This window comes from Drosophila innubila, assembly GCF_004354385.1.
Source record: "Drosophila innubila isolate TH190305 chromosome 2L unlocalized genomic scaffold, UK_Dinn_1.0 5_B_2L, whole genome shotgun sequence".
Taxonomy (NCBI): Eukaryota; Metazoa; Arthropoda; class Insecta; order Diptera; family Drosophilidae; genus Drosophila; species Drosophila innubila.
Window position 1 is genome coordinate 1161334 of NW_022995373.1, and position 26730 is coordinate 1188063.

The following is a 26730-nucleotide window of genomic DNA, read 5'->3' on the forward strand; positions in this document are numbered from 1 at the left end:
AATGAAACGATCGTATCTATAAATGAAATATACTCTTAAATTATTTAAGGCTCATGAGTCAAGTCAATGATCTTTGAACCCCTTGACATAACATATGACCGCAACTCAAGCTATTATATAAGAATCTGCATTCGATACGCCTCCAATCAGCTTTAATTAATTAATAAATTTTTTTTTTTGATTTTTTTTCTTGTGTTGGTTTTTTTACATTTTCTGGTCTCAAAATAAATTACTGACAGTTAAACTCACCTTTAAACAAAAATGCTTCCTGTGCAATTGCCACGATGTCTAAAAAAGAGAAACAAGAAAAATATAAACAAGTGTTGACTACTACAAATGCCAGACAGAGCAATATTACAACAAAGATATATTAGTAAACTGTATACATATACACGTATAAATATAAAATGTGCGCATAAAGTTAGTTGTTAGTTGTTAAGTTATAACAAGAATCAGAAAACTACAAGGCTCGTAAAATTAATCAGCGTCGCAAATAAAAGACAACTATAACTAAAAACCAGAAACCATTACAACTCATTACAAACGTCGCGACGTATGAGAAGTATGAAGTATAATAACCCTGGCTACCTACCAATAAAAGTCTCTATTCTAACCGAACAACACACTCTTAGGATGGTAGAAAAACTTGTCAACTGTAACGCAGACAATCAACAGAAATGCATAAATTAATAAAGCTAGAGAAATGATAATATGAAATGTTATCGACTGTGACTACCAACAACAATGACAATGACGATGACAATGACACTGATGACGAGAGCCATGTAATGAGTAAAACGAAACATGACATGAAAGTCAGAGTTAGTTAGGGGGGTGTGTGCCAATGTACACGTACATACCTTAATGGTCTGAGTAAAAGGAGAACTCGAATGTCTGCTGCACGCAGCTAATTTTACGCTTAGTTGCGCAGTATCTTTTATAATTGATTGTCCAGAGAATACTTGCAGTACAGCAGGTAATGACCAGAGACTGAAAACTCGATGATAGGACTCTGCACTAAAGCGGAAATACGCAATGCGGTCGCAACAAAGTTTTGTCAACTTTGAATCTTATCAAGGAAAAGAAAATAAAACAATAAGTACTTAAAAGATTGTCAGTTCTTGTAAATTTGTCGTCAAAGCTAGCTTTAATGACTGCGTAATTGATCAAGTTGCACGCTCTAATATTTATAATCAATTTGATTTATTCTTTATTAAAGCTCCAAGCAACTTTTATTAAGTATTCCGAGATCACTTGACTTATACTTCATCTCTTCATCTTACAGTACACACTCGAATATTCTAGATTTAAGTAATAACTATTTAAATTGCTTAGTTAGCGATCACATCAATAGTATCGACTCAAGACATGATGATGATGAGAATTTATGAATAGATGCAAGGTTTGTTAGTACGCCATGGCAGTTAATTACAATTTACAAATAAACATTCTATCTGTCCTTAATAAATGTGTTGTCCTTGCAACGGTTCGTTGACTCCTCAAGTTACCCTCCCTATGGTATTGAAGAGCTCTTCATGCTTTCTCCCGTGTGTCTGTGAGAGCAGATGACACGCACTTTGCGTGTTTATTTAATAAATAAACATTTGCATAAGAAATAAAAAGGAAACACAAATAAATAATCCAAAGCGATTTTTGTTGTTATTTTGATAAGTCGAATCAAACAAGCAAACAAAATTTATGCAGCCCCTAAAGAAAAGGATTCTTTGCAAATAAATGTGAGATATAATGCTAATAATATAATGTAGTGCTTTAATGGATGTACGAGATGATTTAAGCTAAGTCCTTGGCCTTGTCTGTCATTTACTGATACCGAAAGACACACCCCATTCCACTTAAGAGACGTGTCTTCTGCTGTTCTGATGAGCTCAACTTAAGGCTTACCTTGACCCAACCCAACCAAACACAATCAAACCCAAGCTTACCTAATAGAACCCAGCCCAGCTCAAGCTGAGCTAAGCTTAGCTCATATTCAGGCAACTTCTTTGCATCCATAACTCAGTTCGAGCACTTATAATAACCCATGAGGCATTTTCAATGAGTTCCAAGTTTGATGTTTCGACTCCCCTCTGGACTCCTGCCAAAGTGTAACTAATACGCAAGCCTGAACTGGCGTAATAGGTAATGGGAGTACACAGCACAGATAGCTTGGTCTTTGATTAATGGATGCCGCTACTGTTTGATACACTAGGTAGACAGGGCACAGTGGAGAACCAGTTTGATTTTAGACGCTGGCGGCATCATGATTCTATTTGTGTTTAAAGACCGAACCTGAACACGAAGAAGACGCTATATTCGTATTCTTTATGTATAGAACCAGAAATTAAGAATGGAACCTCAAACAAACCCAATTCATGGCCTGCTCGAAGCGGAACGTTGCGGAGCGGACACTCGGATAATCGACTTTAAGTGGTCGTCATCGGACTTTAAATGGTTGCCAGCTTTAGTTGAGTCGGTTCAGTTCCTATGTTAAGCATATCATTTGTCTTATGGTTTAATAGTTAAGTTAGATCGCAGCAGAGGTCTTATTCTTCATATCCAAATGTCTAGATGAGATGAGGTCAATTAGCGACAGTCATTTTTCATCTCTTGTCAAGTATCTATGAGGCATATGTCTATGATTAGCTCGACTCAAGGCCATAGTAAGAAAAATTATCCCAGCTGTTGTTGCACAAATATCACAACTATTGTTGCGAAATGCTGCTGTGCATGTTTCTTTTGTTATTATAATTAAGCAAAATATTCAAATAAATTATCAACTAGAACAAATTACTAAACGCGAAAAGGGAAAACAGGGGTATCACTTGTCAGATACAGTAAACAGTAAGCAGCCCCCGCGATTTGTCAGCTTTTGTAGTCGCATTGTTGCACAAAAGTTTTACATGATAATACATTTGTGGACGCTGTTGTAGATGAGGGGGCGAACCGACTACTGGTATGTGTGTCATGTGAGCTTAGGGTGTTTGCTACTGTCTATGTGTGGGTGTGGGTTGTAAGCAAGTTGAGTTAAGTAAGCCGAGCAAGAAGATGTTGCTATTGTGCATCGGCTCTTTATAGTGTGGTGAAACACACAAAAGATAACAAGTTAAAAATGGAGAGAATTGTTGAGATGATTTAAGCTTTATAGGGATATACTACTCATCATGGGTATCATTTTAAATTCCAAAATTTTCAGAATATACAAACATAATTGCGTAAGGTACGTATAGTGTTTAGATCAGGTACAGTTGCTGATACATGTTATTAATCAATTTAAATGTGCGGTGTAAATTGGAGGGGGAAAACTTAAATGATTGTATATAACATATTGTATTTTGTATATCAATAGTATGTTATTTTATTTGGAAGTTTAGATGAAGCTAAGCATTGGCTAAACGAAGTTGCGCATTGTTTTCTTGTTGATATGCTGGACATCTGATAAAGCGAAGGGATTGTCTTAATTGATTATTTTGTTTTGCTGTGAGTAATTTGAGGAAAAGGTTTGGTAGAGAAAGGCTATGATATAATTAAAGAAAATATGTTTATCTGTAACTCAAGCTTGTGATTATCGCAATAAGTAATAAGTATTCATGTACATGAAGCATTGGGATAAATAATTTTAATAAGTAGAAAAAAAATATATAAATTACGGCTATTGATGCTGATCAAGAATATATATATATATTATAGCGTCGGAGATGCCTCGTTCTCCCTGTTACATACATTCCAACGAACACAATATACCCTTTTACTCATTTTTTAAGTAACGGGTATAAAAATCATGCGCATTTAATTTCCGCACATCTTTTCTAGTTTCAAAATAACTACTGATAATGCAATATTCTGCTGATTGAATTAACTCAACGTATGTTGTGTCGACAATTCATTTGCATTTCGAGATGCAATTTCATTCTTGATTACATTTTGTAAATGCAAATTCAAAAAGCCAATGCAGCGCTTTGGTGGTGCTTCTCAATTGTTGTTAGATGTTGCTGTAAGGCAAGTGCCTAGTATGCAAAGTACGGCATGTTCATATAATGTGGCCACGACAAGTTCTACTGTCGTTTTGTGTGATTATTCAGGCGAGTGTAAACTGTAACGAACAAAGAAATGAGTAATGTATTGCACTTGTTTAAATGAGTGTGTGTTGGCTGTGCACGTGGGTTTGTATTGCTGTACTTGAAGTTGAGTGTGTAGTTACAATCTGTGAATAATCTTGGTCAAAGTATTGACCACAGGAATTTACGGAAGTAGTTGCTTAACCAATTTATCTGATAAGGGGTTCGGTCTATTATTAGATTACTTTATCGATGATTTTGACAGTATTTCAAACAAATGTATTCAAATGGCGTGTTATAAAAATTATATAAAAATTTGAATCAGTCTGTTGTATGCATTTAATTAATTTTTTGTTGCTGAAAGAGATATTTCGTCAACTATTCTTTATAATACATAACCTCAATTTTCTTAAGAAAACGGGCAAAAATATAGAAAAAATTAATTAAAAGATGCTGTCGGTATATTCATCCAAGTGAATTAATTCATATGTAAATTGTTTAAATAAATAACTTGAGAATATTTCTGGATGAAAATTTCGGAAGATGTGAGTTTTAAATGATTTTTTAGATTGCTGCTCTGGTTGACATTTTTTGTGTAACGGGTATCCCAAGGTCAGGGAATCACCTATAGCGTTTATATTTGTTTTATCTGTTGTATTTTTGGACATTCAAGGCAAGCATAAAAAGTATCTTCTGTGATTGCCGGTTTTGTGTTTTAAGCACATTTCATGTTTACATATCGCTCGATCTCAATATTTCTCTATCTCTCTCCCTGACTGGGGTGTGATTTATTTGTCAACAATGTTAAATGTCTTCCTACTTTGCTCATACAAGGTTGACTTTCACGCGACTCTCGAATCTGAATTGCTTTGTTAAAGTTTTAAGTTTTCTACACGTAATATAGGTAATTTGAAATCGATTTCGATTTGCAATATGTGTGGATATGTGAAATGGTGTGCCACAAGGTTGGTACACACATTTCAGGGTTTGTTAAGCAAATCTTATCGCACACGACTAGGTAACAAATTGCAATTTCAAATACGTAATTGTAAATCAAAAGCATATTGTTATTAATATTGTTAAGCTTTCCGTGTAATTCTTATTTTGTATTGCACTTGGGAATTATAAACCTACACTGAAAGAATAGACCAACTTCTAAAATCAAGAACATTCATCTTAAATATTTTGTTATTAAATAAGATTATTTTAGGACCAAATTACTAAAACTAAGATTATTAATCTAAAAAATCTTAAAATCTTAATATAAGAATAAAAATCTTAAATTGTTAGAAAAGTATAAATAGGTTCTATTTCGTATCAAACAAATGGTGGCACCGTGCCGCTCTGGTTGGATAGGCCGCTTCAGATGTGAAGCAGTAGGCGGCGATTCGAAACCACTCGAAACAAATTAAAATAACATTTATAAAATTACTAAAACAGAATAGAATGTAAATAAACCAAAATTAAAAAAAAAAAAATTGTAATTATAAAAAATAATTTTTATTTTTTTGATATTAGTTTTAAGAACATTTATTCTTAAAATAAGAACTTGGTCTTATTTAAAATGTTCTTAAAATCAAGATGTGTTTTCCTAATTTAAGAATTTTATGTTCTCGACGCATTTTTTAGACCAAAAATCTTAGTTCTGAGACCAAAATCTTGATTTTAGAACATTTTTTTATTAGTATAATACTTTTATTTGGAGATCTTACCAATTTAGACTAGGCTAATATATAATCCATTTTAATTTTTATAACTGGTATATCTCTTTATATACATTCAACAAAACTCACGCCGTTCTGTTACATTTATGCAACAATTATAATTAATTTTAAATGGATACTGCATTAATTTAAATCAAATTCAGTTGACGTCTCTGCATACCTATTAGCAGGCTAAGCGAAGCAATTTCAGGTTCTGTGCCATTTGCTCAAATGAATTCGAAATCTTAAATATGAGGTCAAGTATTATCGCGCAGTTGTTACGCCTGAAATGCTGGGTAATGTATTTTATACGAATTTTCATTAAAATCAAATTGAATCTGAAATTTGCTTTAAATATGCGAGACTTAATGTGCCAAATGTCATACGAATACATTTGTACACCATTTATATTGATATTACATTGATTAATATTTGTTGTGAGGGGAGAACAGATTTACAGATCTACTTTGTTTTTTATGCGATTGTAAGGTTATTTTAATAACAAGTCTAAATATAAAACATTGATAACATACCTTTAATGGTTTACCTCAAGTTTCGCACGATATGCCCACCTAATACATAAAGTTTTCTGTAATAAATAAGAAGAAGAACAAAGTTATACTTTTGAAATAGATGAAATTAACGCTATTTCACTCAATTAATCACTGAAATTTTTATTTACAAATGCTTACGTCCATCATCATTACATTCCATCTAAGCCCCTGGCAAAGCAGGTGACCCAAATTTACCTAGTCCCATTACACAGACGTATTTCAAAAGCTATTCTTATCGCCAGCTTACTAAACTAAGTACTATAAATATATAATTCATATTGCGTGTATCTAAATTAAATGATTGTGGAATAGAATTCCAATCTAGACAATTTAATTGTAGCGCCTTTCTTATCGCGTGTGTGTGAAACTTAATGTTTGACTGATAAGCGTCTGTTATGGTGTGTAATAGAGTGGAGACCCCAATTAGTAATTGGGGGCGTGTGAGTCATTTGTCAGTCTGTTGGGAGCGATGGAAGGCGGCAGATAATGCATGGAAAATGGAAATCAACTACAACAAGCCTGCAACAATAATTGATAGCGAGAAAAGTCAAACAATTTGATTGATAAGATATGTGGATTGAATATAGGGCAAGAATGTATTAAAATTTCTTTACCTTACACAAAAGCACGATTTTGAAATGAATTCTAAAAATATAGATACATATATAGTACTTCCGTTGAGTCGTAAATTAAAAAAAAGTGAAGAATCTAATGAATATCATAAAAAAATTAAAATAAAGAAGCAATTTCCTTTCATTATTTGATCTCCTTATGGTGTCCCAGCAAACCACCAAGTACGCACATTAAGTATGAAATATTTTATTTATAACTCCTGTATTCAAGCATTTTTTATACATTTTTTATTTATTTATTTTTTTTTATTAGATTAAGCGTTGGATCCATAAAATACAAAAATAGAAACATTACAACACAAGTATAGTAATTAATAATAGAACCAAACCTATTAAAAAGTGCACAAAGTGTTTCTGCATAAAACTGAAAACTTCGTAAAAAAAAAAAAAATAAAAATCAGCAATTGAAAGCGCCAAAAGTATTATAAGCTTGTATCTATCTATTGCTCAGCTGTTCGGTATTGATCAGCCATTATTGAATCTAGACGAATTTTAAATAGTGGTTTAAAATAGACAAACGACGACAAAGTAAATAAATATAAAAAGTCACTTCTTTGACATCGATCGTATTTAACTAGCTACATATTTTATGTTAACGAATGAGAAACAAGCGACAGTTCATTAAATTTTTTTATCAAATGCCAGACGTCTTAAATTTCGTCAACTTTTATTTCCTTTTGACAAACTAATGCAATTTTTTATTCCATGAAAGGTGCAGATTGCAGTTCGCAATGGATTGTTTGATTTATAATTGTATGATATAAATATATATATATATATATATATATATATATATATATATATAAATTGTATGATATTATAAACATAAATACATAAAAAAAAAACTGAATAAAACTTAAAACATGATAAGAAATACAAATACAAAGTTTCTAATACTATTTGAATAGATTTCAAATACACTTTATTTTTTTTATATTGTTTGTAAATATAAGAAATGATTGTTAGTGAATAGTTAGTATAGAAAGTCTTTGTTGCGGTAGGTTTGAATAAATAAATAAATAAGCAATATAATAAAGATATAAATAAGATATTCAGGAACCTCATACAATACAGAACTAACAAAAAATCAACTACACAACATCAACTATTAGCCTAAATTGCCAACGATACGTATAATTAACACTAAAGATTGCGCATACGCATCGTCGCATGTACAACTTTTGTGCCAGCAGCTAACAGGCTTGCATTCAAAGACACTCGTATCCTGCAAACCACGTTTTGAAAGCAGCTTGTGCGCAGCTGCTAATTTATCAGCAACAACAGCAACAACATAAATATGATTAACTGCAACGGCAGCAGCACCAAAAAGATACAAAATGAATGGTGCAATCTATGCTTGCTGCAACAAGCGCAGTTGCAGCCAAAGCATTGCATGATTTTTCGAGTCATAATGAAACTGAAAGCAGGCAACAACAGTTGGCGTAAATTAATGCTAAAAAAATACTGCAAGGCAACTTTTTGAATTGTCGACTTGAGAGAGAGAAAGGAATGGAGGGAGAGATAGATTTTACGAGCATTAACATTTTTGCTTTTATTTGTATCTATTTTTTTGTGCACACCCCAATAATTTGCACAGTAGTCGGCAAATCACCACGAATCTCTTACAGCCCAGCCCCTGTCCATTTCATGCTTGTAACACAGTCATTGTAAACTGGACAACAACGATCTGTTGACCTTGCTACTTTATAAAACCACTTGGGGACAGGTGAGTCTGTGCTTTGAACTGTTTTTCACTAAGGTATCCACATCTACTTAAGTAAAGCAGCTTAAGTTGATTTTTAATGCCCTATTATGAAAGCATAAAGCGAATATTAGTGAAACAAATTATGAACTCCAAATGCTCAGTGTATATATAGGTAAGTTCAAATTACTTTTACCCCGTTAAAAGCCTGCAATTCTCAAAAAGAATTCAAACTTAAAAGATTGAATTCAATTATTCTTGAGAACAAGGGCTTGATAGGAGAAGAATAAGTTAACTGGATATAAGATCTATCGAATCTTAATACAGTTTAAGAAATTGTATCTATATTTCCTTGTGCATCTGGTCAATTAAGTAATTTGTTTTTACATTTTAAGAAATTTATAAATTCAAATTACGGCAAAAGACTATATCAATAAATAAATATTCTTAGATATAAGTAGCTTGAATAGTTAAACGCTTTTAGTTTCTTAAGAAATACTTTTCTCTTAAAGTTCTACTCTGAGTAGCTCTTAGTCCAGTATATATTGAATTATTAACTTATTATTGTGTTATATGGAGATCTCTTTTGAATATATTTTTTGCTTACCTCCAATTAATGTGGACTTACTGTTTAAAAATATTTTACATTATATAAGTAAAACTACTGTGGAGTTTTTGGAGCATTAAATATGAATATATTTTAGTATATACCCAAATTATAGACAAGGAATAGGAAAATTGCAAATAAAACAGAAATATCTTTGGAAGTTTTTGCTATTAAGAAAATCAGAAATAATTGTAAATAAATGTGAAATATAATTGTACGCTTGAAATGATTTTGGTGTAATTTTTTAGTAGACTTTATTACTTTTGGTCGTTTTGCAAGAAATGTGATCGCGAGTACGCCTACTTTTTACATCATTTATTATGTGGGCAATCTAATAATGGCTGCGAATCCACTTTAAATTACTTTTTACTTAACTGCAAGTACGAGTTAAGCTGAGTGAAGTATTTAGGGGAGAGGGGATTAGGATATCTCATTGCATGTTGTGTGGCACGCTTCGCTGACTGACCCTGCGTTTATCGAATCGCTCAGCTTGAACTGATCGTACCTGGGAATGCATTGAGCATTGAGTGTGCGATTGAATTGAATTGAAGGTAGGCAAAAAAGCGATTTCATATTTCAGATTTTTTAGACCAGCTTACGGTTACAGCTACAGTTAGTCATACTTGTTGATACATATTTTTGACGTAGATACATTACTTTGGCATCTGTAGGCGATGTAGTCTGTTCGCTGGGCTTTTGAGTGTCAAGAACTTGTCTTGGCCATAATAGAGAAACTGGTAGATATATGCACCAAATGCACCAACAGCTTACAACTTCCAACTACCAATTGGTAACAATTTGGTTGTGGCTGTTGCTAAAGTTTAACCAGTTTCTTGGCAAGCCAAGTAGAGACTTTTATGGTAGCTTGCAGCCATCTGTAAAACTAAGAAATTTCTGTCAATGCGCAGGTTGAAGTCATGGTTATACCTAGGCCTTGGTTTACTATAGCAAAAGGGCGAGTCTACTTGGCAGATTATTAAAAAAAATCGTGTTAGTATTTTGTTATATGTGATTACAGTTTTAAATGCTCTTAAGAAATTGTAAAAATCTAAAAAATTTCTTCGCAACATTTCTTCGCAACATTTCAGGTTGAAAACTCTTTTTCGGTTAGTGTTAATTCTAAATATTTGACCTGCTTAATAAAGCACTGATAAGTCAATAAACCCTTTATATATAATTTGGCATAATCAAAACAGAAAAGCAAATAAGACAAAACAAGTTAAAAAGATTTATAAGGCTGATTCTGTTCTTTTATCCAAATATACAGAGGACGGACGCAGTGAAATTTCTGCAAAATAGCGTATACGAAAAGTGAATAACAAAAAAAGATACAATCTAGAATAGCTAGCGAAAAGCATAACAAAGAGGGGCAGCTCAGATACAAACACATACAAGTATATAAGTTAAGTAAGTACGAATAAGTACCTACGACAAAGCAAGACGAGTCGACAATGCGCCTATGAACCTCACAACCGGTTCTTAACTTTGGAGTACAAAATCAAATAGCAAAACTTGAGCTTGAGTATCCATAAGCCAAACAAGCGACATCAGCATCGACCGCTTCAAAGGGCAGTAGATGTAGATACTTGTGTTGAAAATCGAGTTTTAGAAGCTGTTGGCCAAAGGCAAAGACAAAACAGGTAGATGCACTCCAGCTTTGTGGCCGGGAGGAGAAAATGCTGTAGCCCAGACCAAAACAAAAAGTGTACACTTAAAAAAAATGTGTTAAATCACATCGAACGAAAGTTTTAGTAAGATATGATTTAAATTAAGTAATTAATTTTACTTTAATCAGAATGTTCGAAATAAAAGTTTTGCTTAAATGTCGCGATTCTTTATTAATAAAGGTAGTTGGCAAAGACTTTATTATTTTTATACCCGTTACTTAAAAAACTAGTCGGTCGGTGCTACAGTCGAGCATACTCGACTGTCGGAGACCCCGTACTTACTATTCAAAAGCAGCCACTTCTAAAAATTAAATAATATTTACGATAAACTTAAATTCTTATATATAAGCCTACATAAATGTAAATCTTTAACAGAGATAAAATTAAAACTACAAGTTCAACATGCAAAATGTTTTTATAAATAAACTAAACAACACTTAATTTATATAGTAACATAATTGAAGCTAAAAATTTAATTAAATAATATATTTGAATCAAAAAAAGTTAACAGATAAATTTATTAAAAACATAAATTTACATACTAAATTTATGAAAAACATAAATTTACATACTAAATTTATAAAACATTAAATTTACATAGAATTTTCACATGAAATTTATATAAATGTCAATATAAAATAATTTAAATAAAATTATTAAACATAAATTCAATATAATATGTCAATATAAAAATCAAAAATTTTGAAATTAAATAATAATTTGAAAAAAAATTAAAAAATAGCTAAAAAATCAGATAAAAAAAATTTGCCCCCGGCGGGAATCGAACCCGCAACAAAACTTCAAAAAATATTGAATGGCAGAGGCTTAACATATTGATCCACACTTGCACATATCCGTTCAGCCTCCCAATTTGCCATATTACTTATTTTTTTACAAAATCAAAAAAAATTATTTTAGCCTTTAATCATCTTGATTTACATTTATTTATTTTAAATGAAAAAGAAAAATAAAAATGAATAAAAGTTAAATGTCTTTCGCCCACGGCAGTACTCGAACCCACGAACATTTTCTGACTCCCCGCCTCTTAGCACACTACGCCAGAGATGCACATGACTGATCGAACGCCAATTTCTTATATAATAAGTTAACTCAACTTTCATGTTATAAAGTTATTCAAGATTTTTACTTGCGAACGCTCCCTTATTAAATCAAATCGTAAAATTTATTATTTGAATATCTTGACTATTTACGGTCCGATCAAAGTGAAATTTTCAGCAAAAATCTAGGATACTTTTCTCTTCGTCTATGCAAAATCTAAAGTCTCTAGCTTATAATTTGGATATGAAATTTTCTATGTAGATTTGTAGGCGGTTAAGGGGGCGTTGCCAAATTTTGTAACATACTTCATCTGCCTGCATTTAGAGCAACCTCCATACCAAGTTTGGTGTCTCTAGCTTTTAAATTGTTCTTATAATTTGGATATGAAATTTTCTATGTCGATTTTTGGGCGGTAAAGGGGGCGTGGCCGAATTCTAAAACAAACTTGATCTGCTTGCAGTATAGAGGAACCTACATACCAAGTTTGGTGTCTCTAGCTCTAATAGTCTCTGAGATCTAGGTGTTCATACAGACGTCAGGACGTCAGGACAGCAGGACGTCAGGACAGACGGACATTGCTATATCGACTCGGCTATTGATGCTGATCAAGAATATATATACTTTATAGGGTCTGCCACGCCTCCTTCTGCCTGTTACGCTAAAAAGTAGTTTGGTATATTGTGTTCGTTGAAATGTATGTAACAGGGAGAAGAAGGCATCCCGACCCTATAAAGTGTATATATTCTTGATCACGTCAACAGGCGAGTCGATATAGCCATGTCCGTCCGTCCGTGGATTAAGTATGATACTAGATAATAATAATAGATAATGCTAATTACTAAAAGTAGCATTATATTTTAAAACTGGTCAGAGTGGTGTTTTTGTTTTGAAACGGGCGTGGCAACAATTTAAAACAAACTTAACTTGCGTGGGGCTTATGGAAGTTAGTGTGTTGGTATCAAAGTTTGGTTGCTCTAGCTCTTATAGAGTCCGAGATCTAGGCGCTTACAAAGACGGAAATAAAAATGAAGTATTACTTGTTTATAAAATTAGTAATATTACTTTATCCAATTTTTTTATTCATATGATTCCAATCAGATATTAAATAAATAATAATTTATTTGATATTTCACTAAAGCATTTCTCAAAGTGTAGGGCAATAACAATAAGTGCTTGAAGCCTTTTTGGTCAATGGCTTTCGCAGTGCCCGCAGATGGGGCGACGTTGACTCCGTCTTCATCGTCTTTATCATCATTCATTTTTCATGGCTGAGTGCCTGCCATGCAGTTAGCTCTGATTGTTTACAGCTGCCGTCGAGAGGCACAGACTGTAGCTTGAGACTGGTTTTGCCAGACCCGGTGCGAGTCTCAATTCTCGACTTAAAGGCGTCGCACAGCTGTTGGCCAGGTCCAGAAATTTAATATGCTCCACGCAGGATGCAGACAACCAACCAACTGGGACAGACACGCACTCAAATTGCTGACTGGCTGGCGGGCAGCCTGACTGGCTGAACCACTGGAGCTCAAGTTGGGAGCAGGCAGGAGCAGTGGCTGCGGTTTGACCTAAAACTTTTTGAAGACATCACCGCCGCCATTTCAAATCCAACCCATGTCTCACGCTGCAAGTCGCATATAAAAATGCTGAAATTTCAAGCTGGCCCAAAGCTTTGTTAGTCCGATTCTTTTCTCGACAACTGGTGTTTTTATTTTTGTGGAGCTCCTCCGCTAGATAGCCTTCATCGTATTAAAGCTTTCTATATTTCGCACTTGGTTGTTGTTGATGTAAATCCAATCTGTGCATCGAGTTTAAAATCGTATTGTTAAAATCAACAATATTAGAAGCAAATGATCAAATGAACAGCAAATTATACCGATTTATCGCTTTTTCCATACAAATTTTAAATAGTTTAGAGGTAAAATGTGCTTATCAATTCTTGGGTTTCTTACTGAATATATTTAAATAAAATTTTTAAAAATCATTAAAATCTATTCTGTGTTTTTGTTTCTCGTTGCATATAACTTATACAACTTAGAAATATAGGAAACAAAAAAAGATCTCTAGGAAGTTTCAATAGGCCGAGTTTTAATGAAAATCTAACCCTTTTATTTTACATTGTTCAAAATAACATAAAATAAAGTATCAATTTAAAATAGTTGAGAATGGCTTCAGCGAATATTAAGGAAAATATATTCGATATTATTATTGCAAGCGTATTAAAGCTTCATCATCGTCTGTATTCATTTTATTTTCATTTACATTTAGTTAAGTTGGTGTAAGTGCATCTTATTATTTTGAGGTTGAAGAAGTGCATAAATACCTTTTTTTTAACGGTAAGCGATATACATATACGTTGCTGGATTTGGTATAAGCTCTGTGCATTAATATGCCTGTATATGTACGTACATATAACTGTTGGATTAGTCAGATTACAACGTGTTTTGCTATTGGATGAATTGGTAGTTTCTAGCGAAACAAGATAAGATGACTTCATATATTTTCTGTAGGTCAACAGGAAAAAAAGAAGCTAACGGGTTTTTACCATCAAACTTATCCTTTAAGAAAATGTTCATAAGAGAATGTTAAATTAATAAGTTAATTTTTTTCATATCTGACATATAAGGTCTTACAGCAGTAACAACAGACAATTAATCTTAATTAGATAACATTTAAAATTTAAATTATTGGTTATTTATAAATAATTATCTGTAATAATCACAGTATTTTTAACATTTTTTTATGTAACAATAAGTTAACATATGTTTGTCTAAGAATTAACAAAAATTTACTGAAATATCAGGTTTTTTTTATAAATTTCGTAATTTGAAATATATGTTGATAAAAACGTCTAATCATAGTGCTCACTGAAGAAAAATAATCGTTTCCGAACGAAAATAAGGATTATCACTGCGGACGGCAGATCGCGCTAGTGACGAAAGCAGCACGAAGGGTGTGAAAGGCGACTAGCAATATATACAGCTAATATGGAAAATTTGCTACGACTGTCCGATCAGATAGAAAACCTTAGTATAAATTAAAAAAAAAAAAATCCATTCGGCACTGAGTAATTCAAAATCCACAAAATAAGCGAGGTAGTGAGACGAAGCAATTTCTAGATTTCTGATATCCAATTTTGACGAACAAAATTCAGTTTAATCTAAAATTTTAAATAAAAATATAAATTAATATAAAAAACGAAAATTGGCATTGTGCACTGTGAGTAAAAAAAGGGTGATCTTCTTTGTACATAAAAAATAACTTTTGCAGTGCCGAATGCCAATTTTCGTTTTTTTATATTAATTATATTTTATTTAAAATTTTAGATTAAACTGAATTTTGTTCGTCACAAAATTGATATCAGAAATTTTGGGTCTAGAAATTGCCGTCACTAGACTTTTACCTCGCTTAGAGGTTTTTTTTGTGGGATATCAGAAATTTTTGCAATTGCTTTCGCTTTTGACATTGTAACTTTATCATTAATGCAGGCAAATAGTAAAATATAAAAATTTAGTTGTTGAACGTATTTCATATTTAAAAAATTTTTTTTCTTTAATTATAAAGAAAAACTAGGGGGCACCGCCCCCTGCTCGCTTTGCTCGCGTTGCTACAGCCGAGCATACTATACTGTCGGAGACCTCGTACTTACTATGAAAAAAAAAGTTTTTCATACTAAGACTTGGATTTCACCCGATCGGTCCTATGACAGCTATATGATATAGTGGTTCCGATTAGAACCAACTTTGTTCAGGATATATAAGTCTTAAATAAATGCATATTCTATTAGTTTGGTTACGATATCTAGTAAAACAAAAAGTTTTTCATACTAAGACTTAATATTGGACCGATCGGTCCTATGACAGCTATATGATATAGTGGTCCGATTTGAACCAACTTTGGTGAGGATATATAAAACCAAGTTAAATGCATATTGTATTAGTTTGGTTAAGATTTCTCATTAAACAAAAAAAGTTTTTCATACTAAAACCTAATATTGACCCGATCGGTCCTATGACAGCTATATGATATAGTGGTCCGATTTGAACCAACTTTGGTCAGAATATATAAAACCAAGTTAAATGCATATTGTATCATTTTGGTTGAGATATCTCATAAAACCAAAAAAGTTTTCGTACTAAAACGTGATTTTCGACCGATGGAAAAATGTATTTATTCACTTAACAGGTAATATCTTCCGAACCCTCAACCAAAATTTATGTTTCATATACCAAAACGCGAAATTGTACGTATTACAACATATTAAAATTTAACAAAATCGTTAGAGCCGTTTTGTCAGAAATCGCCAAAATGTAAGCTAAAAACTTTATTTCACCTGTAAAATGTTACCTGAGTACTTTAGAAAAAGTTCAAAGGTACGCCTAAAAGCCCTCAAACACACCTTTCTAATGATATATAGAACATATCTGTAGCTTCTATGGTTTGGAAACTGTTGAGGTTTCAATTTTGGGATTTAGCGTTTTCCCGCTAAACTAGCGGGAAATTGAAAAAGTCGTAGAACAAACATTTCTAGATTTTGAAAAATCAATCCCCATCATTACATTTAAGCTTCTTTAGCGCTTTGATGCAAACAGACAAACAGACAAACAGACAAACAGACAAACAAACTGACTTTTCATTTCATTTTGAGAAGTCCACTAAAATTTTCAAATTTATTTATCTTTTGAACCAGTTATCGGATTTGGGTGATTGAGGTATCAATCGACGCGTATTTTTAAGTAGAATTTTTTAAAAATAATAAATTTTACCAAAAAGCCCCAACGGCCCCATAAGCTGCAATTATCAAAATTTTTCCCCTCCCACTTACACCCCCGTATCTCATGACCCAGGTTGGTTAGAAAAAGTTTTAGTACGCCATTTTGTAAGTTAGAACTAAACCTGTCGATCGGTATATAACTCGATCTGATCGGACAGTCGGCGCAAATTTTCCAACTTAGCTGTATATATAGTTAGTCGCCTTTCGCGCCCTTCGTGCTGCTTTCGTCACTAACGCGAACTGCCGTCCGCAGTGATTTTAGGTAATAAGAAGCTTAACCTTTTTGCGCATGTTGAAGAATGTAATTTTTTTTTAATTTATATTGTTTTTTGTTTTAAATTTATTTATTAAATTAGATATTGTTCGTCACAAAATTGGATATCAGAAATTTTGGGGCATGAAAAGACTTTCTTCACTAGACTTTTACCTCGTAAAGAGGTCTTTATTGGAAGATACCATATGCATACACATCTTTTTGGACCCCGTATTTAAAAAAAGTACAGGGGTCTATTCGGTTTGTTTTAACAAAAATGTGCGTAACAGGCAGAAGGAGGAGTGGCAGGCCCTATAAACTATATATATTCTTGATCAGCATCAATAGCCAAGTCGATATAGCAATGTCCGTCTGTCCGTCCGTCTGTATGAACACCAAGATCTCAGAGAATATAAGAGCTAGAGACACCAAACTTTGTATGTAAGTTCCTTTATATTGCAAGCAGATCAAGTTTGTTTCAGAATTTGGCCACGCCCCCTTTTAAAAAAAAAAATGGACATAGAAAATTTCATATCCAAATTATAAGAGCAATTTAAAAGCTAGTGACACCAAACTTGGTATAAAGATTCCTCTATATTGCAGGCAGATCAAGCTTGTTTCTTTTTTTCGATTGGACCACTATATAATATAGCGCCCATAGGAACAATCGGTCGAAAATCAAGTTTTAGTATGAAAAACTTTTTTGTTTAATGAGATAAATAAACTTATAGAATATGCATTTAAGTTAGTCTTATAAAACACACCTTTCCAATGATATAAAGAACATATCTGTAGCTTCTATGGTTTGGAAACTGTTGAGGTTTTTTAGCGGGAAATTGAAAAAGTCGTAGAACAAACATTTCTAGATTTTCAAAGAGGAATAAATCCCCATCATTACATCTAAGCTTTTTTAGCGCTTTGATACAAACAGATAAACAGACAAACCGACAAACAGACAAACAAAGAAACTGACTTTTCATTTCATTTTGAGAAGTCCACTAAAATTTTGTAAATTTATTTATCTTTTGAACCAGTTATCGGATTTGGGTATTTGAGGTATCAATCGACTCGTATTTTTGATAAGAATTTTTAAAAAACAAAAAATTTGACCAAAAGGCCCCAATAGCCCCATTAGTTGCAATCATTTAAATTTTTCCCCTCCCACTTACACCCCCGTATCTCATGACCCAGGTTGGTTAGAAAAAGTTCTAGTATGCCATATTGTAAGCTAAGACTTAACCTTTCGATCGGTATATAACTTGATCTGATCGGACAATCATAGCAAATTTTCCAACTTAGATGTATATATTGTTAGTCGCCTTTCGCACCCTTCGTGATGCTTTCGTCACTAACGCGAACTGCCGTCCGCAGTGAAACAAACTGACAGAATACGCTAAATCGGTTTACTATATCATATAGCTGCCGACATGTAGTCGAAAATGTAATACAGCGCTCTGTAAGGGCGTCAAGTGAGCACAATATTCTTTAATTTTTTGCAACTTTAGCTTTATCTATAGTAAGTACGGGGTCTCCGACAGTCGAGAATGCTCGACTGTAGCTCCGTCCAACTAGTTTTTCATATACACTTGCTTATTATTAAAGTAAGGAAACCTGCACTGCGACCCCCTAGGGTCTATTGTGCCCCCTTGTGAGCCTTTAGCTCGTTCGTTAATTGGACCTCGCTTAACACGGACTCTTTTAGCACGAACTCGGTCTTAAACGGTTACAATTTTGCTCCCTTCCCCCTTTTACACGCTGATAACCTCGTTCTTACAAAAATTGACTGATTTTTTTATAAGCAGCCACGGATTAAACTATAAATGCTACCAAAAGCATTTCAAATTGGATATAAATATAGAAACATATGATATTGTTACTTTTTAACATTTTTAAGTTTTTTAAAAGTTTAACCTGTTAATTAATTATATGAAGTAACTTTTTATACCCGTTACTTAAAAAATAAGTAAAAGGGTGTATTGTGTTCGTTGGAATGTATGAAACAGGGAGAAGGAGGCATCTCCGACCCTATAAAGTATATATATTCTTGATCAGCATCAACAGCCAAATCGATATAGTGATGTGTGTCTGTCCGTCTTTCCGTATGAACAAAAGGATCTCAGAGACTATAAGAGATTGAGTAAACAAATTTGGCACACAGATTTCTATATACCCCACGCAGATCAAGTTTGTTTCAAATTTAAGCCACGACCCCTCCGCCCGGCAAATCGCGAAAAACCACCACACCCACAGCTTTTAAGATAATACGTATTTTGTGGTAATTAACGTTATCTATTAGAATTTTCTATTGTCCTACTGAATCGCATCAAAATCGGACAAGTAGAACGGCAGTTATTTATTTAAGTTTTCATAGCAAAACAAGTATTTTCTTTAAAGTACTTTTACGTATATTAAAGTAAGTAACGGGTATTCTGTGGTTGGGATCTCGACTATAGCCTTCCCGACTAGTTTAATTAAATATCATTTATAATTTTGAAAATATGAATGTTATACATATATTTAAGACATATACATAGTAACTTTTTGTTAATTTTGAACAAATGTATGTAACCTTAGTAAAAACAGACCAACTTTGAACAATAAAAAAAAATTTGCTGCCAATTTTTAATTTCAGGAGCGTAACCCCTTATTTTGTACTAAATCCATGTATCGCTAAACACGATTAGCACGAGGTTTTCTAGGAACGTAACCCCCGTGTTAAGCGAGGGCAGGTGTACATACATTTTTTCAGTAAAGGTGACCAAATAAGGAAAATATAATTGTAATCCTGTTAAACTTTAACCAATTTCCACGTTTAATTTTCAGTGTTTTCAATACAATAACTTGTCATTGGTAAGAGCAAAGCTCTAAAGTGAAACGTCAGTTGAGCAAACGCTCAGTTCAGAGCGCATTTCACAACATGCCTACTAAACAAATTTTTAGAACAGAGTGCGATCTACAGAAAGATACTCGGTAGCCATAAAGCAATTTTTCTATTTGTGACACATAGTTTACTAGGAAAGGGTTGATGCTGACCAAGAAATCATACTCTGCCAGATACATACATTGATAATACGTTGTACTACTTTGGTTTACTTTGGGTACTGAATATGACAAACAGGAACTAATATTTCCAAAGGTAGATCTACCCACTCAATAAGAATGTGCGACGCCTAATTAAGTTTAATCGCCAAATACAATTACTCGCTCAGCCCAAAAAATGCATTTAATAATGATTCAAAAAAAAATATTAAATACTATTTGTATCTATGTACCTTGTACAATGATATATTGTGGACACCCAGACAACAAAATGATTTTTAAAATTACAAAGTTTTATCCGCTGATTTATATTCAATATTTCAATTGTAATTTTATTAAAATTTTGAACAAACAAATAAAATGACTATTTATGTGAAAAAATAAATTTCAATTATAATAACTTTAAAAGTAGGGAATCGTTATTAATTTACTTACAAAATAATAATTAACATTAAGTTATAATTTAAAGCTTAATCATTTCTTTTGAGGAAAAAAAAACTCATAAAATAATGAATATTCCTGAATTTTAATATTTTTTTCTAAAAAAAAAAAAACTCAAATTTTAATTTATTTCAATATTTCAATTGAATTTTATTTTTGAACAAACAAATAAAAACTATTTTGTGAAATGTAAAGTATAGCCCAAAACAGTTATACTGCAAGCAAATAAGCAAAAATTACAAATAATTATTATATTGTAATTTTTAAATAATTATTACATTGTAATTTGTATAATAAAACTTATGGGTCTTACAGTACCTGATTACAACATTTATAAGTTGTAAAATAAGTTGGTTAATTACATAAACAACTTGTGTCAAGAATCATTCAGTAGAAGTGTAAATGATAATTAGAGAGAAATACTGAGTCACTGTTTGAAACAGACACACATTAAGAGAAGGAGAACAGCAAAGTTTATGATTAAAATTTAATTACAACTCTTCAAATACTGCGATTTCACTTTTTATTATTTTTGCTTTTATTTTTTTTTATACGATTGCCTTATAGACTTGACCCAGTTTAACACAAGTAGCTAAGTAGTTGAAGAACTACTGAGAATCATAATTTGAAAATAAATATATATATATATATATATTTTTTTTGTTGAGTTGGTAAATTACTCATCAGCGCACGCCCTCATGCGTGAGTATCTGACGGATACGAACGTTTGGCAGGTGGTAAAGCAGCCGACCAAGACCCAATTTTCTCATGACAATAGGAAAATTTTTATCAACTTGAACTGGCATATTGAGTGTCAGCCGTTGTCTTAATTACAATAGACACTCAACGACAAATAAATAATATCCATAAATGAATAGTTCCTTCACATATGAATGACCTTAAAAAACTACACGCAAAAATTTTGACATATCCGCCCACTGACTGACGAATTGCGACAAGTGTCAAAGCCACCCACGAAACTGGGAAAGTTTAATTTATGCCGAAGGTCTAGCAAAAAGTTACTTGACAACTGAAAAACCCGAAGGTACAGATATCATATCACAATATCAGACTTTCAAAGTTGAAAAAATATTGCATTTTAAAAGTGGGCGTGTTTGACTTCTACGCTGAAGCTAGTGCTACTCTAACCTTTGCATATATTATATTTTGTTAAATACTGTTTCTTTTATTCTTTATTTTTTGTTAATTAAATAAGTTTTGAGAGTGCGTGGATGTCGCGCGACTAATCAATTTCAATTGAAGGTGTCGGCGTGGAACTACAGTTAAGTGATCTTTTGAAGGCCTAGTAAAAGAATAACAGCTAACGTAGGCGCAATAAATGTAATAGCTAATTGAAGGTCGTATGGAATAAATGCCTAGCAACAGTTCCTCGTGTAATCAAACAGTTTAATCTACTATTTAATTTATTTTTTATTATCATCAGTTTTTACTTACCGAAACTGCAAAGAGAAATTAAATAAAGAGGGAGAAAGAGAGAGAAATTGTTAGATTAGTCATAATGTGTTTTCTTAAGTGCAATAAATTGCTCATAGACATGTGATTAAATTCTCAATAAAAAGTTTCCTGTGAAAAATGAAATGCCGTTTAATTATACGTGTACTTTCAGTATTTACATGGTAATTGAGTTTTTCTTAAGTCAAGTTGGAATATAATTGTGCCTTAAATGTGTCAAGAAGTTCTCACTGTCAATTCTAGTTGTTTGTATCCACACACATATAGATAAATTTGCTGGTGTTTTGAAAGAATTTTTTAAGAATTAACTTATAAACTGATTATAATAAGCATAATAGTATAATTATTTTTTAAGAGTGATTTGACAGCTTGTCCAAAACCTAAACATTTCTTCCCTTTCTTTATATATTTAAGCTCAAAAATTACATTATCACTGCGGACGGCAGTCCCCGATAGTGATGATATCAGCACAAAGGGTGGGATAGGCGACTAGCAATAAATACAGGAAGAATGGAAAATTTGCTACGACTGTCCGCTCAGATCAATTTAAAACCTATGAAGTACACATAATCGCACCAACAGGTCAAACAATTCAAATGCAATCAAAGTATAGTTCACCATCGAAAACTTGTTTCGCTACTCAATGAAACGTTTGTTGCTTATATAGATTTGAATTGCTATACTATACTCGAATATATTGATTTAATTAATTACTTGACTTAATCGCTTATCATAAACATTGTCAATAGTTGCTAAAGATAAGCGCAAGTACAATATAAAATAGATAAGCAAACGACCTCGCCGACAATACCGTTTAGAAATTTCGAATAGAAGTGGAGTATCAAATGACTGGGAAATTTATTACTTCCTATATATGTATGTAGATAACCAGATGAAACATTGATATTGTATAGTTGTCGCTTAGGTAAAATCCAGAAAGCCTATTACTACACACGCAACCAAATCGTGAAGCGTTTTGTATCTACTAGACAATTGTCGGAAGATTTATGCCAAGTGATGCCAGCAATTGTGACGCACATCGGAATTGAAGAAGGGTAGGCAAACGGTACGACGCGACGTATTGTCAATAGATTCTCGTAGAGCTAAATTTAAGCACAATGTAAACATATGTACATGTATACATACATTTATGTCGTGAAGACTTTGCATTCATATTCAGAAAGCCGCCTGACAACTGATTATAATTGCTGTTTATAAGCGACGTCATCTCATCAATCCACTCTCCTTTGATATTTTCACTTTTTTTCATTTTTGTTGTGAATACTGAATTTCATTGTGAATACTGAGCGCAACTTCTATCCATCCAAACTCTACTTCTCTCTCCCCCTCGCTATTATTGGAGGACCAGTTACACCTGTTTGGAGGAAGATTCATTCGCTTCTTCACTGGAAACACAAATGTATCATCACATTTTTGCGGAAGTTTAGACATGTTACTGTTAATTCGTAATCAAAGGGGATCTTCCCTGATATACAAATTTCTGTGTCACAATTGGATTTCGGTGGTCGGTGATAAGGCTTTCTGTGTAGATTGCAGACATTTTTCATATTTTTTTCTGCTATATTCTTTATTACGCAGCCAAGAACTTTGATACCTGAGTCCAGTTCACATTTCCTAATCTCTTTGATATCGCTGAGGGGCGTGTGCTATTCATTCAATGTCTAAATACCGCAATCGAAACTATTGGTTGAATTAAACTTTAATTCAAGATGTTCGAGACAAGATATTTAACAAATATTTTCGAGTGTTCAGATTAAATGGCAATGACCTAGCCAAATATTTTCTTTGGTGAGTCTTATGAACGGTAATAAATAATTTAGATTACCGTTTTCAAAGATAAAACACCGAGATAATTTAACATTTAATGCTGAGAGTTTCGAGTATAGACATTGTACATTGGTATAATTTTATTATGGTTCCCAAATCTAACTTTTTTCTGAGTTAAGCTAACTAGCTAACTAGAAATTCACCGAATTTTTCTATTAGTCAAATTTATAGAAAATAATCAAGTTATCATAAAAATCGTATACATATATGAAAGTAGATTTTTATATACAAAATATATATATGTAAATTTATTTTGTTATTACCATAATTCATGAAAAACTTCGGCTTATTTTCGAGAGGTTTTGCTCTCATAACGGCACTTTTGCCGCTTGCCTCTCTATCTCTCTTGCTTAGGTTATACCTCAAGCATGGGGCAGCCGAAACTTTTCTGCACATCATAAAAATTGCGTAAATAGCAACAAAATAAATACTTATAATAATAACATTTTAAGTCCGTTAGGAAACGGAGCAGTTAAGGGGCCCAAGAGAGTTACTTTTTTTATATGATAGTTCAGTGGGACCATAAAAACAAAACAAGAAAGTCACAACATACCCAGAGATATACATATATGTATGTAGGTATATGAATAACCAAATTACACCTGAGGGCATCCAAATTGTGTCACTGTGAGTGCGTATGCGAATGTTTTGCAGACATTTAACACAAAAAATAAAAAAACTACGTTTCACTAGAATTTCTTAACCGGCCAGAAAATTTAATTTTGTGTATTTATGGTACATAAGTTGAAGAGTTTCTTAGCACACAGAATGACAAAATGACAGATATCCAATTTTTTATTTTAAGGTTACGAAATAACACTTTTTAGTTTTTATTTTAAAAATTATAATAAATAAGGTAATAAATCATAGGTTGAAATATATAACATATTCAAATATATGTTAACCACATCCATAGTTTGAGTGAAATGAAAAGCTTAACTAAATTCAAATGTAAAAACGTGTTGCAAATTGATTACAAAAAAATTAAGATTAATAATTAATAATGCTTTCAAGTCAGACAACAAACAAAGCGTTGATTACCTAGTAGGTAGCCAAATCTAACTTTAATTTTTTTTCTTTACAGTTCATAATTTATTTTTAATTGTATTTGTATTTTTAATCTTTAACTTAATTTTTATACTTGGTAATTTTTTCTTTGCCGACTGATTTTAGTCGTGCATAAATAAATAAATAAAAGGGGGGTCTACAAAAATCACAACAACTATTGAGAAAGAACAGTTATCTGCGAACACAATTAAATTTAAATACTCTTTCGGCCACTTCTGAAACTGTTTTGACAGTAAGAAATCTTTATTTTTAATGATAAACAATTGTAATTTAATAAGTAAGCTGAATAAATTATAAAATGACCCAACTGTTTTGTATACATGTATTTTATTAATTAGAGCGATGAAACGCTATAGTAAACCAATAAAACTATTTTCCAAATTTATACTTGTTCTGGAATACAGTCGAACTTCTCAAAATTGGTTACAAAGTTGTGATACTCTTTACAAGAGTATAGTCAACCAAAGAATCTCTAAAATACGCAAAAATTTCACAAAAGTTACATTTTGTATCTGAAGATCTAACAGCATCTGAGCTTAAGTGTGTGCACATACATATAAGAGCATCCACAAATTGTCGTGTATGTGTGTGTTGACATGACTGAGCGCTTGTTGGTTATTTCTTATCGTTTCTCAGCTGACTTAAGTCTTCAAAAGCCTCTGAATGTTCCCCTTTGTGCATGAGGCTGCTCATTAGTGACCGGCGAACGACATTGAAAGCGATATCGATGAGTTTATAAATTGGTTGTCAGTTCTTTTAACTTGATTGTCTTTCCTTGTCAAATGTGTAAAAGTTTCACTTGGTATTGAGCATTTTCTTTTCTAGCTCTGCATCTCAAAATAACTTTAAATTAATTAGGTAACGAGAATATTATTGTCAATGTCCCTTAAAGAATTAATAAATAAAATGAAATATGTAACTAAGCAGACCCGCCTTATCTATAAACATTATCTATTATTTTATATAATTGTATAGAATATTTAAAGAGCTGAAATCACTCTATCTGCCTTATTTTGTTTATAAACAAATCAACGACAATCAGAAATAAATACAAAATATGTACATGAGTTTATATATAGAAATAAGTGTGGAGAGTAATGAAATTACTTTTGAATGAATGAAACTCATTTGTATTCAAAAATGATACATCACGTTATCAAAGAATATATTTTTGTCGTACCTGACATGTACATACATATATAAACAATTAATTGATATTGCACTTAAAATCAGCTGAGATGACTGATTTTCGACTTCTGAACATGTTAAATTTGCTTCAGAAGTTAATATCCAAAGTTTTAAATAATATTGTTATTGCATTTTAATTGCTTTAAATTAAATGCTAGACTAAATTTTGAATATAACTCGTTACTAAATATATTGTATGTATTCTAAAAACTCCTTGCTTTCTGTGAACTTCTCTTTTTTTCGCTATGCCTCTTTTTTGTTTTTGTTATTTTTCACCTTTCGCTCGTAACTTCAATTGAAAAGGATTTGAATACATGTCCTGCACAAAAATTTATATACACATTTACACATACTCACACAGACATATTTTCGCATTGTTTTTGGGATGCTGCACAACTCTCCCAGTTGTACGCTCTCTCTATTGCACTCCTTTAACAAACTCTCGCTCTCTGAGCGCAATAAGTGACAAAAAAATATATGTATGTACATATATTCGCATAATTATAATTGTTTGGTGGATGCATGCAGACAAATGATTACAATTCCTAACTGTGTCTACATGCATATGAATGTATGTATGCGAATGTTTGTGTGGGACTACACCTTTTGACCACTGTACAGTGTACACACTTCTACTCGTACCTTAGTATTATTGTTGTTTCTGGTGATGCTG

General features: G+C 32.4%; 1 long non-coding RNA gene across 1 annotated transcript; it reads right to left on the reverse strand.

Moving 5' to 3' along the window:
* Positions 1–246: 246 nt before the first annotated feature.
* On the reverse strand, positions 247–26725 carry LOC117782544. The gene is made up of 3 exons (XR_004617289.1): positions 26700–26725; positions 6292–6347; positions 247–288 (listed from the first exon to the last, which is right to left on the reverse strand). It is a non-coding gene; the product is annotated as an uncharacterized LOC117782544 (long non-coding RNA).
* Positions 26726–26730: the final 5 nt, after the last annotated feature.